The sequence below is a fragment of the Oryctolagus cuniculus genome, chromosome 10, assembly GCF_051225735.1.
Source record: "Oryctolagus cuniculus isolate XC-2025 breed Fujian yellow rabbit chromosome 10, ASM5122573v1, whole genome shotgun sequence".
NCBI classification, from domain to species: Eukaryota; Metazoa; Chordata; class Mammalia; order Lagomorpha; family Leporidae; genus Oryctolagus; species Oryctolagus cuniculus.
Genome location: NC_142876.1, coordinates 50,944,538 through 50,962,899, shown reverse-complemented (window position 1 = coordinate 50,962,899; position 18,362 = coordinate 50,944,538). Strand labels below are relative to the sequence as shown.

Sequence of the window (18,362 nt, the reverse complement as noted above, 5' to 3'; positions counted from 1 at the left end):
TGCCCACATCCCAGACTGAAGTGCCTTTCTTTCTTTCTTTTTTTGACAGGCAGAGTTGACAGTGAGAGAGAGAGAGAGAGAGAGAGAGAGAGAGAGAGAGAAAGGTCTTCCTTTTCTGTTGGTTCACCCCCCAATGGCTGCTGTGGCTGGCGCGTTGCGGCCAACACACCTTGCTGATCTGAACCAGGAGCCAGGTGCTTCCTCCTGGTCTCTCATGCGGGTGCAGGGCCCGAGGACCTGGGCCATCCTCCACTGCACTCCCTGGCCACAGCAGAGAGCTGGACTGGAAGAGGAGCAACTGGGACAGGATCCAGCGCCCCAACCGGGACTAGAACCTGGGTGCCAGTACCGTAGGCGGAGGATTAGCCTGTTGAGCCACGGCGCTGGCTGAAGTGCCTTTCTATCTCTGTTTCTGATCCAACTTCCTGTTAATGCACACCCTCAGAGGAAGTATATGATGGCTCAAGTACTCAAGTAGATGATGGCTCCCCCTTATGTGGAAGACTCAGATGGAGTTCCTAGCCCAGCCGTCCCTGTTTTGGGCATTTGGGGAGTAAACCAGTAGATGGAAGGTGTTCTCATTTTCTTTCTCTTTCTGCTTCCCCTGCCACTTTTCAATTAAAGAAGGAGATAAACAAAACATAGGAATGGAGAAACACAGGAATATTCTTATGATATTGGGGATCTTGAATCTGTAAATTCTACTGAGGTGCTTCTGTTTGTAGGTGCAGTCCTTCTATCTTTCCTGAGAGGGTTTTTTTTTTTCTCCAATTCATATCTCCAGACATCTGTGTAACATATATGGGAATAGATTCTAGAGTGTAGGATCAGAATGGAAGAATATGAACTTGGGTCAGACTGAGAAAGTTCAACAGTAGATGACTAGGCTCAGTCATGACAAGGTCACTGCCCCTTCCATAATTGGACTGATCCTATGAAATCAAGTGGCAGGCAGAGGCTGCTGGGGAATCGCTATGGTGCCACATGGCAGCAGGGGTCAGGGTGGGAGTGAGGTGGGATGTTTCCTACTGTTTGCAGGTTTTGCATACAGTAGATATACCTTAGTGATTTTGAGACCATATATAATTTCTGTCTCTGCCTCTGTGCCCATTTTTCTCATAAGCTCATTGAGCTAGCAGCCAGGCTAGCAGCAACTCCAGTCTCTGCAAAATTTTCTCTATCAGTCATGTCACTTCTGACTTTCACAGGTCATCTACATCATGGAAGTCAGAGACTTTACAGTGGCAATAGAAGGACACATGTACCAGTTTATCCTGTGGTTATAACTGATTTGTCATTTCTCTCACCCATTTCATGCATACTTTTAAAACTTTCCGATGGTCTACCCTGGCTAGCACCAGACACATAAGCAACAGCTATTCATATGTTCTTTGAGTTTCAGTCTATTTTATGAAGCCTAATTCCTATAAAAATCCTTCATTGTATTCCACTTTTAGAGGATCTTCTTTTTCAGATCAAATCCTACTTGATACAGTGCAGGGGATCCATTCAAAAGAGCAAGGGTGAGAGACAAGAAGAGTGAAATGGAAGCAGAGGGAGAGAGAGAGAAGACTTAGATATTCATTATCTACCTGGCTGCCATGAAAGCAGCTTAATTGCCTGATACTAAGGAACAATCAGAGCAGTTGCAAAAACACCTGACAGCATCTGAGGAAAAGGAAAAAACTGATCTGCCAGCCTCTGTTTTCTTGGGTCAGAAGTTCATCCAATGGGATGATAACATTCCCACAAGCAGTTCAAAAGGAAGCCCTAGGGAAATACCCAAATGGCATGTACTGCATGCATGCAGTAAGGTGCTTTCATGTAGTAATGTGTACGGAGTTAGCTGGAGCCTGTGCAAAGTTGCTGCTGCAGCAGCAACTGAAAATAGGAGGCAGGTAAGGCTGAGAAGATCTGAAGTGGTGCCTGTAAGGTGTTTGATGCTGTCCACTCCTGGTAGTTCTCGGATCCACTTTTACCCTTCACTATACTTGGTATCCTCCCATACAATGGGGCCTCTGTTTTTGAGGAAAATATGCATTTGATTTCTCTTCAAGGGGGAAGTTATCAACAATCAATCACAGAGTCTTCTTCACAATTAAACTTTCTAAAAGAGTAAGACAAGAAATCTCACCTATGCTGCAGCTTGTTCCAAGGTTATAATAAATATTTGCCATTTCCTTTCTCTGCCACCCATTCTAGATGTTCTGGTCTTCAGGCAACACTTCTGTTCATCTGGATTACTTGTCTGGTGCTATGATACAGATTATCACCTTTCAAGGGGTTTGAGACATTTAGCTGCTTTGTGTGTTCTGGGTTGTGGCTGCTGTAATTGTTTATTTACTGTACTCACTGAGCATAAAACCACCACCAGAAATCTGTGGAATTCTCTGGGTTGTAGACTTTCTCCTTCCTGTCCCTATTGGGCAGCATCTTTAGTTCTTTGTGATGATCAGAGTCAAATGTTTTTGTCAGTTGCCTTGGTCCAGGTTCCTCAGAGGAACTGGCTTATACAGTTATGAAGGTCAAGTTGCACAATCAGTTCTCTGCCATTTGGAGACCCAGGAAATCCGATGATTGAGATTCAGTCTAAGTACAAAGGTCTGATGACCAGAGAGACTGGTAAAGAACTTGTGGTCCAAATCTGAAGACTTGAGAACCAGAGGGCCAAGGGTGTAAGTCTTGTCTTCGTTCAAGGGCAGGAAAAGATGTTTCCCAGCACAAGCTGTCAGGCAGAGTGAAGTCTCCTTCCTTTTATATTATATTTAGTCCCTCAATGGATGGGGTGATGCTCACCCCCATTGGAGAGGTCAATCTGTTTTACTCAGTCTAATTATTCAAATGTGATTTTCTGGAAACATCTTCACAGACACACCCACAAATAATGTTTAACTATGTACTGGGTACTATGTAGACTGGTCTAGTTGATGCATAAAATTAACCATCCTACAAGATTAATAGCTCTTTTATTTGCCTTTCCTCCATGCCCTCTTCCCCCAGGTTTGAGGAGTTCAAGGTGTCCAGAAATGTATTGGGAATTTATAGTATCTCCTAGACAAACATTTCCTTTCCATGAACCAGGAAATCAAACACAGCAGATCCCGAGTTTTCAGGAGTGGAAAACACAAATTCTGCCAGTTACTTATTTTGAGTAATGAATACAGGGAAGAGGGCTTCTTCTGTCTAGAACCTTATGTTCCAGTTACTAGGGACACAAAGCAACCATTCAATGTATATACTAAATCTGAAGGATGGTGCCCCAAATGATGAAAGTGTTGTTCTTAAGCTAATGAATTACCTGAGTGTCTAATAGACCGTTGCATTCTTTGTAAAATGCTCTTGTATAAAGCAATAATCAATCCAGCAGATTTCATGGTTATGTGCACATTGTTAGAACTCATTTACCAAAAAATGACTCTCTGGATCAGAGTGCATGTTGAATGGGACACATGATGGTAGGTCAGGCATTTCAATTTCTGGATAGTGGATAATGCCCTTGAATGAAGACAAGACTTACACCCTTGGCCCTCTGGTTCTCAAGTCTTCAGATTTGGACCACAAGTTACTTTACCAGTTTCTCTGGTCATCAGACCTTTGTACTTAGACTGAATCTCAATCATCGGATTTCCTGGGTCTCCAAATGCCAAATGAATGTGGCATCAAAGGCAAACCTGGATTTGGAATGAATGTAGATTCTAGTAGGACAAATTGCTACTCCTTCCAGAGTGATAAAAGTCCAATATAATTAACTGATACCAAGTAGCTGTCTGGTCCTTGCTGCAAGCAGGTAGGCTATTCACCAGTGGAAATAGGTGGACCTGTTCTGGTAAGAGGAATTCAGGGTGTTGGACTTCTGCATTGCCTACATCTGTGCTGTCATGGCCTTTCTACTCATGGGTGCATTGCACTAGCACTTGGGAAGCAGAGCTCAGAGGAGAGGCAATTTGACAGCCATCCTATTTGTGTGGTTGTTGAGCATTTCCCTTGAGGTGAACACTCTTGAGCCATAAAGATCTCCATCCTTTGTGGCCATTGCCATTAATCTATTCACAAATCAAGATCTTCATAAACTACAGATCTTCTTTTTCTTATCGTTTTTTTTTTTGACAGGCAGAGTGGACAGTGAGAGAGAGAGACAGAGAGAGAAAGGTCTTCCTTTGCTGTTGGTTCACCCTCCAATGGCCGCCGCTGCAGCCGGCGCACCGCGCTGATCCAATGGCAGGAGACAGGATCCAGGTGCTTTTCCTGGTCTCCCATGGGGTGCAGGGCCCAAGCACCTGGGCCATCCTCCACTGCACTCCCTGGCCATAGCAGAGAGCTGGCCTGGAAGAGGGGCAACCGGGACAGAATCCGGCGCCCCAACCAGGACTAGAACCCGGTGTGCCGGCGCCGCAAGGTGGAGGATTAGCCTATTGAGCCACGGCGCTGGCCGAGATCTTCTTTTTTTTGATTTTCCAACCTCATTTTTACAGGCCTTTTCTTGAACCAAGTCAAACCATTGGTTTATGCCCAGTGTCCCTTGGCACAGTCACTTCTTAGGCTACTTCTTCTTCATTGCAGTGGATGACCAGACTTATTCTCTTCAGCTTTGAGTTGCAAGAAACTCTCTTTATCACTTTTCTTTATAGCTACTCCTGAGGGGTTCTAGTGAGACAACCATATTTTTTCATCTGAAACTAACAAATCACATTAACCCATCTGTGAACCAGGTCAGATTATTTTCTCCATCAGTTTTTCCTACGATGTGAGTTGATGGAGAGACATTTAAGCAGCTGACATAGGAATATGGACCATTTGTTAACCACCTATTCATATGAGTTACAAATTCTGGAACAGCCAAATCGTACATTTTCATTGTGTGATGGGCAGCTGTGGTACATGTCTGATCTCATGATTTGGTGAATCTGATAATACGCCATTCTTAAAGGGAAGCTTCACTTTCAGAGGTACTTTGTATCCTATGGTTAGGTATAATTTCTACTGGGTACACATAACTGTTTTTCAAATGGACAGTAGTCCAATAGTGTTGAAGGCATGGGTTTGCCTACAGAACTAGAGAAGCATGTACTGTATCTGTCCTATTGGGACTTGCCAGCAAATCTACTCAGTGTCTTTATCCATGACAGGCATCTGGTAACATCTGACAAGCTAGGTCAGATGACCAAGTGACAAAGCAGCTTATACCCAATGTGGACTTGATGCTGAGCCCTCTCTTGGTCTGAGCTCCAAATGAACCAGTAATTAACACGTTAGACTACTATACCCAGGTATAGTATTTGTTCTCTCCAAAATTCAGAGAGGCTCTCAAAGAACTGAGTCTCTTTCTTGGCTGTGGAGAATATGAGGTACCTCAACTTATTATTCACCATGAGGAGAATGTCACTTTTCTCCCAGATTGTGGATACCTAAAATCTTCACTGATGTAGCCATCTCCAAAATTTTGCTGAGGTTTATCTTACAAACATGTGTCTTCACAGGATATCTGGGGAATTTGTCATTTCCTACTTAACAGATCAGTTTAACCTAATGCTATCGATATAATGAGCCATTATGATGATTTGCAGCACGTCCAGGTGATCAAGATTCCTTTGGGCCATACTACAGGAAAAGGTAACAGAATTTACATAGCCTCAGAGTAAAACAGTGAATATTCTATTCTGTGTGAAGGTGATCTGTGTTTGGTCTTTCTTATTGAAGGAGAACAATGCTTTCATCATACCAATATCCATAAATCAGATATCAGAGACTGTGTTGATTTATTGTAGCCCATTAATAGGAATGTGATGGGGGCAGGAGCATCATTAGTCTTTGAGCACTATCGAAAACTACTCCTGAGGTATGGTACTGCTTCTGATGTAATGCCTTGGTCAGGTATGGAGACAATATCACAGGATTATACCCTTCTTTTCCTATCCTGATGGCCCTAACGTCACTGCTAAGGGGACCAATGTGAAGAGTGCCACAGCTATATTAACCTATCTCAACAAGCCCAGAGACAAAGGAAATTAAAAAACAGGGTAGATCTGTTAGCCCATTGGATTCATTGAAAAAACAGATACAGGTGGGAACTTCTTATTTGTCACCAGGTTTCCATAACCTTCCATTCTAACTGGCAGATTATGATTTTTTTTTGTGCCTAGATATAACTGTCAGTTCATATTCTATATATTACAGAAAAGGTTATTTCTGCAATGAGCAGTTATCTTAATGAATTATAGGAAGTCTCCACTTTGGAAGTATGGGAGAATATTTACCTATACTCTTGCAGTAGTTTTGTAAGATTCTTCCTTGAGAAGCTATGATTCTCTAACCCAGAGTCTTTTCTTATAAACCTACTCAAGTAAAGAACATTACAAAAATAACAAAAAAAGAAAGGTAGAAATGCCTATGTGTGTCAGTATTGCTGCAAATATAGTTTTGTAAAACTTTGTTTTGTACTTTTGTCAAATTGATGATTAAGATTGTTATCCTAGTACAATTTTAATGAGCTGTGATTACTTTAAAATTTACTGTATACAAGTGAAATGGTAACTTTTCCATTCAACTATTGTTTATAGCTGTTATCTATATTCCCACTAAATAAGGGTCTTTTTGCTTTTTAATTGCTAAACTTCTTATTTGGTAAAGCATTAAGCCTCTTTACTATTACGTAAATTTAAAAGATATTATCTCAAAAATTGAAAAAAAGAAAGAGAAGGAGAGGGAGGGAGGAGGAAGGAAAGAAGGAGAAAGGGAATATCATTATGTTCTTAGAATTGTATCTATGAACTTTATTGAATTATTATAAATTAATTAAAATTAAAATTTAAAAATTCAGAAAAGAACATTGGTATATGAACACCCATGATTTTCCACTGAGGCAGATACTGTCATCCACTATTCTTTTGCTCTCATCTTTCTGATGAACAAAAACAGTTGTTGAGTTTATCTTATTAATGGAAATGATCTTTAGCCATTGGCACAGATCTCTGCAGGTCAAGCCCTTTGATTACAACTCCAGCCTTTTTTCCTATTGTGGTAATCACATCCACCTTGTCACAGAAAGCCAAAGGTACATTTGGCTTCTACCACTCCAGAATCATATAATCCCAGAAATATTATAGAGCCCTGTTACAACATCTCTAGTTGTTAATCATGCCCTGTAGGAAAATCTGTTGAGCTAAAAAAAATGCTGCTATCTACTCATCAGTCTATTCTACATTGCTTTAGAGAAAGAAGTATTCTGTGGAGCTTCTTGGTTATCATGGTACGGTGGTAGGTTCAAGAGTTTTATACAGTTAAATGCATTCTAACATTTGCACATTTGGAGACTCTTGTTCTCTTCCTCAGGACTGCATCAAGAGTTCCAGCATCTCTACTTCGTTTTATGCAGCCTGCCATTATATCCAAGATTCAAGGAATAATCCTAACTAAGTACTAGGATTGCTTCAAGTATGGATAAATTTCATCATGTCAGTAGTTTGTATCCAATCCTATTTCATATTTTATCTTAACCCCACTTATTGAACATCCTAAAAATTCTTCCTCACATATGATACCTGCTGATACATCATGGTGATATCCCACAGTGATATTGGCATGCATGCCATTTTATCCCAGAACCTCTCCTTTCAGGTTGTGCTAATCCTGGTTATCAATCTAGAGGTAATGAGAGAAAATACTGAGGAAACCATTGCCTTATAAAGTACCTGTATTAGGCATGTTTCTGTGTTTTCCCCATATACGGTGAGACTGTTCTTCTCTGATAAGAGGAATACAATTCCTTTTGCTAGGCTGAATTTCGAGATTCTCAGACATTTATATATAAAGGTCTTCATCCAAAATCTCAATGTTCTACTTTCTTCTGACATGTTCTACCTTGACAGACAGGAACTATTGAAACTGGGCATTCAGTTCTGCCATCTTTACAGTTTGATCCTGGGTCTCACATATGGGAGAACAAATACACAATCTACTTTAGGAGTTGAGAGTTACTTGAAATCTGTATAAGGCTTGCTGACTTTAACCTTGACTTGGAAGTAGATCACTCTAGCCTAGGAAATGCACCCTACAAATGTTCTTTGATGCAGAGCAAGGTAAAGTGAGAAATGAGCCTGAGAGCCAGCTGGCCAGGGAAAGGCACATGCATAATAGGACTAAGGAAGGTGCAGCACTGACTTCTGAGAATGTGTTCTTATTGCTGCCAAGATAGCTTCATGCTGTGGATGATGCACTGACTCTGCCTTTGTGGCTCTCTGGGCTGAGGGCTTCCTGACTAGCAGACAGATCCTTATGACCAATCTTCTTCATCTCTCAAAGCTTCCCTGAGCAGGGTACCTAGGGAAGGTCCAATTAAGAGACTGAATTGAGTGCATGCATCTGTGTGCATAGAAATACACAAATTAAACAGTAGTAGGTAATTATGTTTGGTAAGTAATAATTGGAAAGTAAGAAAGTAAAGGCTATGTTATCGACTTAATGAAACCACTTATACTTGTGCAGGAGAGTAGATTTGTTTATTGCCATGAATATGAAGTTTAGTTATATTGAACCTCATCAAGTGTTGTAGGGGGCAGCATACTGAGGTTTGGCAGATTATATGGATGAAGATGAATGGGAAAGCCACTACAGATAAGAATTGCCTATAAGGCTACCAAAAATGTGAGTAATACCTGTTGTATGAACTCCACACCAGCAAAATGCAGTTACAGATTCAGATGAACCACTGACCAACTGCATACATTGATAATGTTGTTCTTAGGTTCTTCCCTTTCCCATTCCAACTTTTGGAAAAGTCATGCAACCATGACATTCCCAAGTTAAATTAAACCAGTTAGCACTTTGGGCCAACATAGAGGACACCTTTTAATTTTCTAGTCTTTTCTGTCATAGAATAAATCTGCAACTCTATCTTGGCTTCTGTTGCCTGTAATACCATCTGTAAGAATCTAGTCTTAAATTCTGTCAGGGAAACTCCTGTAAAATTCTCTTCAGTCTAGCATCTGCCAAAGTTTCATGAAAGAGGCAGACTGAAACTTAGATCTCTATTCAGTCAGTGCTAGTTTGCTGATTGTCAAATACATGTTTGGTGCTGAGGACAAAATAAGTAACATAGACTTTCCCTGACAAAAAGAGATCTAGATGCTTTCCACGGTGAGCAGTAACTTTGGGAAAGTAACTGTGAATGACTTAGAGTGGTCCAGGGATCAAAAAGGTTTTTCTGAAGACAAATGAAGTATCAGATTGGCCAACAGAGTTTCAGGCTCAGGATCAAGGTTGTAGAAAGTCCCTGGGGCATGAAAAGGCATAATTTATTTGAGGAGATGAAAGTTCAGCCTGATGAGGACATAGAACTAATGGCAAGAAAGGAGCTAATGATGAACGAGGTAGTGTAATTTACTTACTTATATGTTTCTATGGGTACAGAACATGCGGTTTTAAGACATAATTTTATTTAAAAAAGAATCAACACTTAAGAGTCTCAACTTCAAAGAGATATATATTTATTAAGACATAGTTCCTGCCTTCAAGTAACTTAGAAGGTAACAGAAAAGATAAGACACATTTTTACAATATTAAAATACAAGCCAGAATGAGTCAAAAGGGAAGGATACAGTGCTATGTGAACACAGGGGTAGATATGTGGTATTTGTTCCTGAATTCATTTTTTTCAATAAGTATTAATAAGTGTCTTCTCTGGGGTTACAAGGAATAAGACATTTTGCTTTCAAGTAATTCAGTTTAGCAGGGGAGCAAGATACATACATACAGGCCATTATGGGATAATAATAATATTTATAATTTTCAGCACTTATTAAAATCTTTACATGCATTTACCATACATCTTTTATGAGGTAGATATTGCTAGCCTCACTTTGGTGATGAGAAAATTAGCACTCAGAAAAGTTAAATCAGTTGCAGAGGTGCCAAAGTTTGAAAGTTGAAGATATGGACTTCATGCCCAGTTCTTACTGAGGAGAAGACCCAGGCTCTTGATTGCCATGGGACGCTGCTTCTTAGCAAGATGTGAGCACACAGGGAAGGCCGCCCTTGGAAGCAAGGAAAAGAGGAGGGATGCCTCCCTGTGTGGAGATTAGGGAAAAAGAAGTTTTGGGGAGATAAAAAGGGCTAGGTGTGTCCTCCAGTAGAGGGAATGGCATCAATAAGCCCAGGAGGCAGAGGTTCACCCACTGCCAGGCAATTGTGGCCATGTTGGTTACTGGAGAGTAAGCTGGGAGACAACTGGCAGGAAATACGCCTGGAGGAGGATTGAGATCATTCAGGATGCTGCATGTTTGTTCAGACATAGATTGGATAATGGGAGCCATGAAAGAGCTTCACGTGAGGAAATGCTGGGCTCAGGCATGCATTTTAGTGTGGTTACAGTGGCAGCTGGGGTGGTGTTGAGAGGAGCATGAACATGAGAAATAGACATTATGATCATGTTGCAAGAGAGCAGGAGATGGTGCATCTGAGCTAGGGTATCAGCAGGATGGGAGGGAGGAACAGACATGCTTAAGGAAAGTCTAGGTGATGAAGTTAGTTGGCTTTCCTAATTCTTTTATTATGGGCAGTCAGTTCAGGGGGAAGTCTGGATTGACTCCCAGCTTCCTCTTTGGGCAGTCAAAGTGATGGGGTAGTATTACCTTCAAATAAAGGGAGAAGACAGGTTTCAGAATGAGGTGATGAATTCAGCTTTGGTCACATAGAATTGAAAGTGCCGATGGGGCATTCAGGGGAAGCAAGAAGCTGGATAGCTGAGTCAAAATCCACAACAGACACATGCTTTGGAAAGATTTGGGAGCCATCCGCTGAAGGGTGGAGTTAAAGCAAGGAGAATGGAAGAGATTCTCCAAGTAGAATGGGTGAAGCAAGCTAAGGGAGGTCCCCGGGGGTGGGAGTCGCATCATGTGGGAGGAGATAAGGGAAAAAGTTCATAAAGAGTGAGGGGAAATGGATGCTTCAGGCCATGCAAGTAGTATTCATAAAATAGAGGGAAAGGTATGGAGTATTTTCAGAGAACAGAACAACTCATCTGGCTATATAATAGTGGGTTTGAAGCAGGTGCTGAATGAGTAAGCTGGGAAGGGGTAATATGTTTTTATTTATTTATTTATTTTACAGGCAGAGTGGACAGTGAGAGAGAGAGACAGAGAGAAAGGTCTTCCTTTTCCATTGGTTCACCCCCCAATGGCCGCTGCGGCCGGTGCACCGCGCTGATCCAAAGGCAGGAGCCAGGTGCTTCTCCTGGTCTCCCATGGGGTGCAGGGCCCAAGCACTTGTGCCATCCTCCACTGCACTTCCGGGCCATAGCAGAGAGCTGGCCTGGAAGAGGGGCAACCGGGACAGAATCCGGCGCCCCGACCGGGACTAGAACCCCGTGTGCCAGCGCCGCAGGCGGAGGATTAGCCTAGTGAGCCGGCTGGGGTAATATGTTTGAAACTGTTAAGGCCAGACAGTAAGAAGCTTTGCAGCAGGGCTATTGTGGAAGCTGAATGATGCTGTGGGATATTTCATTCCCTTCTTTTTTTTTTTTTTTTTTTAGATTTATTTATTTATTTTAAAGGCAGAGTTAGAGAAAAGGAGAAACACACACACACACACACACACAGAATCTTCAATTTGCTGGTTCACTCTCTAAATGGTTGCCAGGACTGGAGCTGGGCTGATCCAAAGCCAGGAGCTAGGAGCCAGGAGCTTCTTCTGAGTCTCTCACAAGAGTTCAGGAGCCCAAGCAGTTAGACCATCCTCTGCCACTTTCCCAGGCCCATTAACAGGGAGCTGGATTGGAACTGGAGCAGCCAGGACTCAGGAACTGGCGCCTATATGAGATGCTGGTGCTGTAGGTGGTGGCTTTATCCACTGTGCCACAGTGCTGGCCCCAGGATGTTTATTTTTAAAATGTATAGAGTGGATTGAAGGGAGAGGTTATGCATCTAATGGAGTATTCTTCAGTCTTAGAAAAGAAAGAAATGCTGAGACATGCTGCAACACGGATGGACCTTGAGGATATTACGCTGAGTGAAATAAGCCATCTGCAAACATGCTGTAGAATTCCAGTTAGATGAGGGACTTAGAGAACTTAAGTTCATAGAGCCTGAAAGTGGAATGGTGGTTGCTAGACGCTCAGAAAGGGGAAAGAGTGGAGAGTTTCAATTCAAGATGAAAAAATAATTCTGTGAATGGATGATGGTGATGGTTGCACAACAATGTGAATGTGCTCAACGTCACAGAACCGTGCACATAAACATGATAAAATGGTAAATTCTATATTATGTGTAATGTTCTACAACTTAAAGAAAGAAAAGAAAACAAAAAAAAAGAGATTTGAAACAGAAGAAAAAGCAGGGCTCGTTTTCAGACTGTATTCAATAGTCCAGGTGAGAGCTAATGTGATAATTGGGTGAGGAGCAATGGAACTATTAACAGAATCATATGAAAGGGTTGTGTTTTGCACGTCAGAGCTGGTCAAATGTTGGCAGTGTCATACAGTTCAACCTTCTAGAAAGGCAAAGGGAGACAAATTTTTTAATGAAGTCCAAGAAAATGTACATTCTTACCATTTAAGTTAAATTGCAAAATATTTCCTGGGGCACTTGCTCTCAGACTAATAACCCAAATAGCAAATATTTTCCATTTTCAATCATCTTAGGTCAATTTGAAAACAGCCTTTTATTTTTTATTGGAGAAACTCATATTGTCTTCACTTTGTTCAGTGTGAAGTTGACTTGCCAAAATTGCCTTCAATCCACATTTGCCTTTTGTGTTTCAAACAGGGGAAAGTTTCCATTTCCCCATTTCATCCTGAAAGCTTTCAAAAAGTTTGGGCAGTGCCCAGAGCTGTCCCCATAACTCACTTCATCATTTCAGCTCTAGTTCTTGCACTTGGCAGACTTCAGACGCCAACTTTCTGTTTCAACGCTGGGCAAAATCCCACAGAGGACTTTGGTACCAATACCCACTGAGAGTCTTTAACTTTTCAACAAAGTGGCAGAATAAAAAGAGCAAGCTTTATTTATCACCTATAATCCACCAGGATGTTATAAAAATCACACACATGTAAGTGATGCCTCGACTTTGATCTATATAAGAGGCACTCCAAGAGATCATTAAAAAGGACATTTCCAAGTGGATTTCACATAGATTTGGATTCAGTATATCTTTAATGGGATCCAGGAACTTTTTTAAAAAATTAGGATAACTCTGCTATGGGGGGGGGGTATGCAAGCAATAATTTCTGAGTAACTGATAGGTTAGATCAGAGTTTATTATCTTTTTCCTAAGGATAATTACAGTGATCTTAACAATACTGTCATTTAAAGCTGGTAGATCCTGTAGTGTTCTCATTGCATTTCTGCTTATAGTATTTCTGAAGAACATTTTTCTCAACCATAGAAATATTTCAATGAATGCAATGAGGTAGTAAGTATTTTGACACAGGTTTTCTGCCATTTGGGAGGCAAGAGTAATGTTTATCCCTTCCATGAGCTGTGTCTCTGTTTCCTCCTGTTCTCTAATGGTTTAAGTGGATGGAGCAGGAGGTTAGCACACTGTGAAGCAAGGACAGAGGAGTGTCACTGAAAATCTAAAGTCAGCTGGGTAACAGCAGCCATTGGAGAAAAGAGGAATATTATGAGTCAAATAGAAGAAAGCTCAGAAGCAGTGAATTTTCAGTTGAGGAGTGGTGGGGACACCCTTGAAAAAGGGCAGGCTTTTAAAGGAAGGTTTCAGAATAGCAGTCTAGAGGCAGCAGTGGGAGCCAGTGTCTGTCCCTCTACACTGAGGTTCCAAGGCCGTGGGAGAATGGCTCATCTCTGTTGACGATGGTGGGAAGAATGTCATTGCCAAGGGGAGCCAGTGGCTAGGACAGAACCGTGCCAAAGAAACATACTGGATTTCTCCCAACATCTTGGTTGTTGGTCAAGAGATTTCCTCAAACAATGAAATATGGTGTGGAAATCCCACTGGATATAGGACAGAATGTCAAGCAGCTTCTCGAGTGAGGATAAAGAACCCTACAAATGAGACACCTGTGAGCCAAACCAAATATTATCTGTGGCCAGATCTGGCCTATGTGCAGCAAGTATGTGGTCTCTGCATTGGAGCCAGAGAGACTTTTGGCTCAGTTCTGGTTCTGGAATTAGGCATTAAACCTTTCTGACCTTAAATTTTTTCATTCATAGGATGGTGGATTGAATAAGACCTGACTTTTATTTTCACAGAAAGGATTAGACATACTTTTCATGTCACTAAGTGAATATATGGCAAGCTATTTTTCCAGTGTCTGCTACCCGGTAGGTGTTCAGTAGATGGCTCTTATATTGACTAGACTCATGCATTTAAAACATGTCTCTTCCAAGACTAAAGAAGCAAACACACTGTCTCAGAAATGTACAAGACTACTTTGTCAACAATTATTCTGTTAGGTAAGGTGTGGCTTTTAGTGCAGAAAAGGCACTTGACTTAGATCCCTATTCTCGTAGTGCTTTCTCTTTAAGTCCTCTGGTCCTATAGATGCCTGAATGTTATTAAGGCAGAAATGTACACTTCATACATGCAGAGAAGCTGTCAAAGAAGTCTTAATCTACATACAATATCCAAAGCTCTTGCTGAAGTAGCTTGTCCCATTCAGAGTTTTGCTAGAAATGGTACAAAGTGAATTAAACAGTTTCCTCTTGGGAGACCCAAGGTATATTTCAATGACAATAATGGAGATTTGTATTAATATAAAATGGAATGAATAACAGATGAAAAAATAGTGAATAAAATAAAAGTAAGGGAAGGAAAGCTCACATTTGCTGGTAGAAAAAGAAGAGTCTGAGGCATAATTCTGCTTCTTTCCACCAATCAGAGAGCTCAGGAAGAGACGAGATGTCAAAATTCAGTAATCTGGAGATTTCTTGGTGAGATAACTCGAAATGAATGTCCCAATTCACAGAGAGGAGAGCATTCCAAATACAGTGTGAGAGGTCTAGAAATGGGAAAAGATGATTGCTCACCTGGATAGGAATAAGTTTTCCTGGAAAGCTATGGTCTTGAAGAATTAAGATGGGGATAAATAGACCATTCTAGGAACTGAGTGATGTGAGATAATATTCAGTTGGTCTCTAGACCTGGCCTTCCATGGACAGTGTGTTCCACAGGCCTAGGGTAATTCTGCTATCTTCCAGTTGAGTGCTTATTTATCTGGACCTGTTTTCAGCTGATTTAAGTCCATTTGTTCCTCTATTCTTTTTAAAAATATTTATTTTATTTATTTGAAAGGCAAAGTGGGGGGGAGGGAGAGAGGGAGAGAGGGAGAGAAAGAGAGAGAGAGAGCGCGCTTCCATTTATTAATTTACTCTCTCAATGACCACAATGGCTGGGCCTGGGCCAGGCCAGTCTGGGTGCCACTTGTGGGTGGCAGGAACCCAAGTACTTGAGCTATCTTCTGCTGCTTTTCCAGGTGCATGAGCAGGGAGCTGGCTCAGAATTGGAGCAGCCAGGACAGAATTGGCACACTGATATGAAATACTGGTTATTGGAGGGAGTGGCATAACCCAGCATATCACAAAGGACAGCCCTCCCTCTATTCTTTATTTAAAGTAATTTATTTATTTTCATTTTATTTGAGACACACCCACACCCACACCCACATACACACACATACAGAGAGAGAGAGAGAGAGAGAGAGAAGAAAGAGAGAGATTTTGCATCTAGTAGTTACTCCCCAGCATCTGAAACAGTTAGAGCTTGGCTAAGCTGAAGCCAGGAGCTGGGAACTCAATATAGGTCTCCAACATGGGCAGCAGGGATCCAAGTACGTGAAGCATCACCTGCTGCCTTCAAGGGTATGCATTAGCAGGAGGCTGGAATTCGGAGTGGAGCCAGGACTCAATCTCAGGCACTCCAATATGGGATAGCAGTGTCCCAAGCTGTGTCTTAACAGATATGCCAAATGCCTACCTCTCCTTCATTGTTTTCTATAATCTTCTGGGGTCAGGTTAGTGTTATTTGGCTATTAAATTGGTCCTGGAAAAGAAAAATCAAGAAAGAAGGCGAAGCACATTTCTAAGTCTATCAAGAGGCATAGATGCTTGGTTGTGACTCAGTTGATGGGCTGTGACCACCTTCAGTAGCTGTTGAGGGCTAACATGTGGAAAGTTGACCTGCACTTTCTTCCTCCTCAATTATATTACTCTTGACCTTGACTATGCTTGAAGTTGTCCAGAATTCCTTGTCAAAATGACATTTTGGTTTTTGATAGGCTAAATTTGTTCCAGGAACTTTTTATCTCTTTTTAAAAATATTGTGTTTCATAATAAAGTAGGCAGAGGGTCCTGGTTTCTTCCAAAATGTTTAAAACTGTCAGTTTAACTCAGCAGGAATAAAGCAATAATCTGATATGAAATGCACTAATTAATAAGCTAAATAGACAAATACACATCCATATATAAATCTAAAATATTTTAAGATTCACATATATTTAATCTTTAGCTATTTTGAATATGGAAAAGAGAAAGAAAAGAACAAGTTTATAATATTCTAAGAAAAGTATTTAATAGTGGTGTTTGAAACTTGGGTTCATTCTGACTCCATGTCTATTTGCCAATTGTGTCTTTTTCAGAAAGTTGCTCAACCATATTCTGCAATAGTTTCCTTTAATATATATGGGTAAGAAAGGAGTGACTTATATTAGCATCTAAGTCAGATTGGTTAAGAAGGTTAAACAAGTTAATGTATGTAAAATACTTAAAGAGTTACTAATACAAAGTGAGTATTGGAGACATGTTACCTTTTGATTTGTATGAATGTAATAATAATTACAATTGCACTTAAGCAAGTATGATCCTAACAGTAGGATTAGACCAAGTTATCCTTGTTCTATAGGTCTCATGAGATTGAGCTACCACTAAACACCTCTGGCCAACCTTTCTTCAAATACCAGAACACATTGGTGATGTTAGCCATGAGCAAGTTTTGCTTCTCCATGCTTCTTAAAGGCCTAGAGGCAGAAGATGCCCCAAGAGGCTAAAGGAAAACCCTTAGCAGGGAGACGTTTCCTACAGCTCAAGCCTACTAACTGAAAGTTCTGCTAATTCATCAATCAATCTTTTCAAAGGGAACTCCCATATCCCAAATTCTCTGAATCTGCTTACATATTTCTCTCTGTTAAACACTACAATTTTTAGCAGATAACAGCTTTTAGAAAAATAATTTTTCATGTATAAGATGCAAAAGTCTTTTCTTTCTATTTATAAATGGCATCCAAGCAGGTTTTGAATTGCTAGAGGATATTTTATAGACCAGGAAGCTAAAGACTTGAGCAAGTGCTCTCACATTTTCATTGGCTTAATGGATATTTCCAAACACATTTGAAGAACTCAGAAAATCGGGTGTTCTGTACAAATATATCAGCTGAAATTTGTGAAACTTCTAGGTACCATCACATGCATGTCTATAGGTAGTTCAACAGGTTACATAACTGTGGTTTTGGACTTAATTGCAAACTTGATACTTTAATAGTAATTCCAGACAGAGGAATCACAGTGTGAAGTGACTGCCCATGATGTTACCGCTGCCTATAAAAAACAAGTAGGATCCTTAGGGTTTAATTAGAGGACTTACAATTACACCTAAAGTATGCTAGTGTTAAAATAGAATCACTGGACATCTGGAGGATAAGTCTGCATTTGGTCTCTTGCCTTTAGGAAACTAAATTCACCAAATTGTTGAGTGTCCAAATGAACAGTGATGATCCCACCTGGATTTCTACACTGGCAGAAATGACAAAGTTAAATGTGAGCAGGATAGTTCAGGGCATATTTGAGGAGTAGGTATTTAAAATCACAAGGAATCTAGGATGAAGACTGCATTCTTTGGCACCAACTTGAAAATAAATCATCTAGTGGCCAGTGCTGTGGTATAGTAGGCTAAGCCTCTGCCTGCAGCATTAGAATCCCATATGGGCACTGGTTCGAGTCTCAGTTGCTCCTGTTCCCATCCAGCTCTCTGCTTATGGCCTGAGAAAGCAGTGGAAGATTGCTCAATCACAGCACTGGGCTACTGTGTGTTACTTGAACACAATCACTGCAACACCATGACAGTTGATCTGATAACTGAAATTGTTAAGTGACTAATGGGTGGGTAGTGTATTAGGTTTGGCTACATTGGACCAAGGGATAATTCAAATCCAGGTGGGATGGTATGGGACAGTGTCATGTTTCATTTTTCTACTCAAAATAGTATGCGATTTAAAAACTGATACATTACTTATTTCTGGAACTTCCCAGTTAGTATTTTCAGCCTGTGGATAATCATGAGTGACTGAAATATGGAAAATGAAATTGAATAGTAAAAGTTAACAGAATAATTAACACAATAACTTTAAAATAATTTTTTAC

The 18,362-nt window shown here is 40.8% G+C and overlaps 1 protein-coding gene across 1 annotated transcript in view; it reads right to left on the bottom strand.

Annotated features, from left to right (window-relative positions):
* CHST9 (carbohydrate sulfotransferase 9) overlaps positions 1 to 18,362 on the bottom strand; it is a 369,777-nt gene that overhangs the window by 53,134 nt on the left and 298,281 nt on the right. The gene's annotated exons all lie outside the window — the stretch shown is intronic.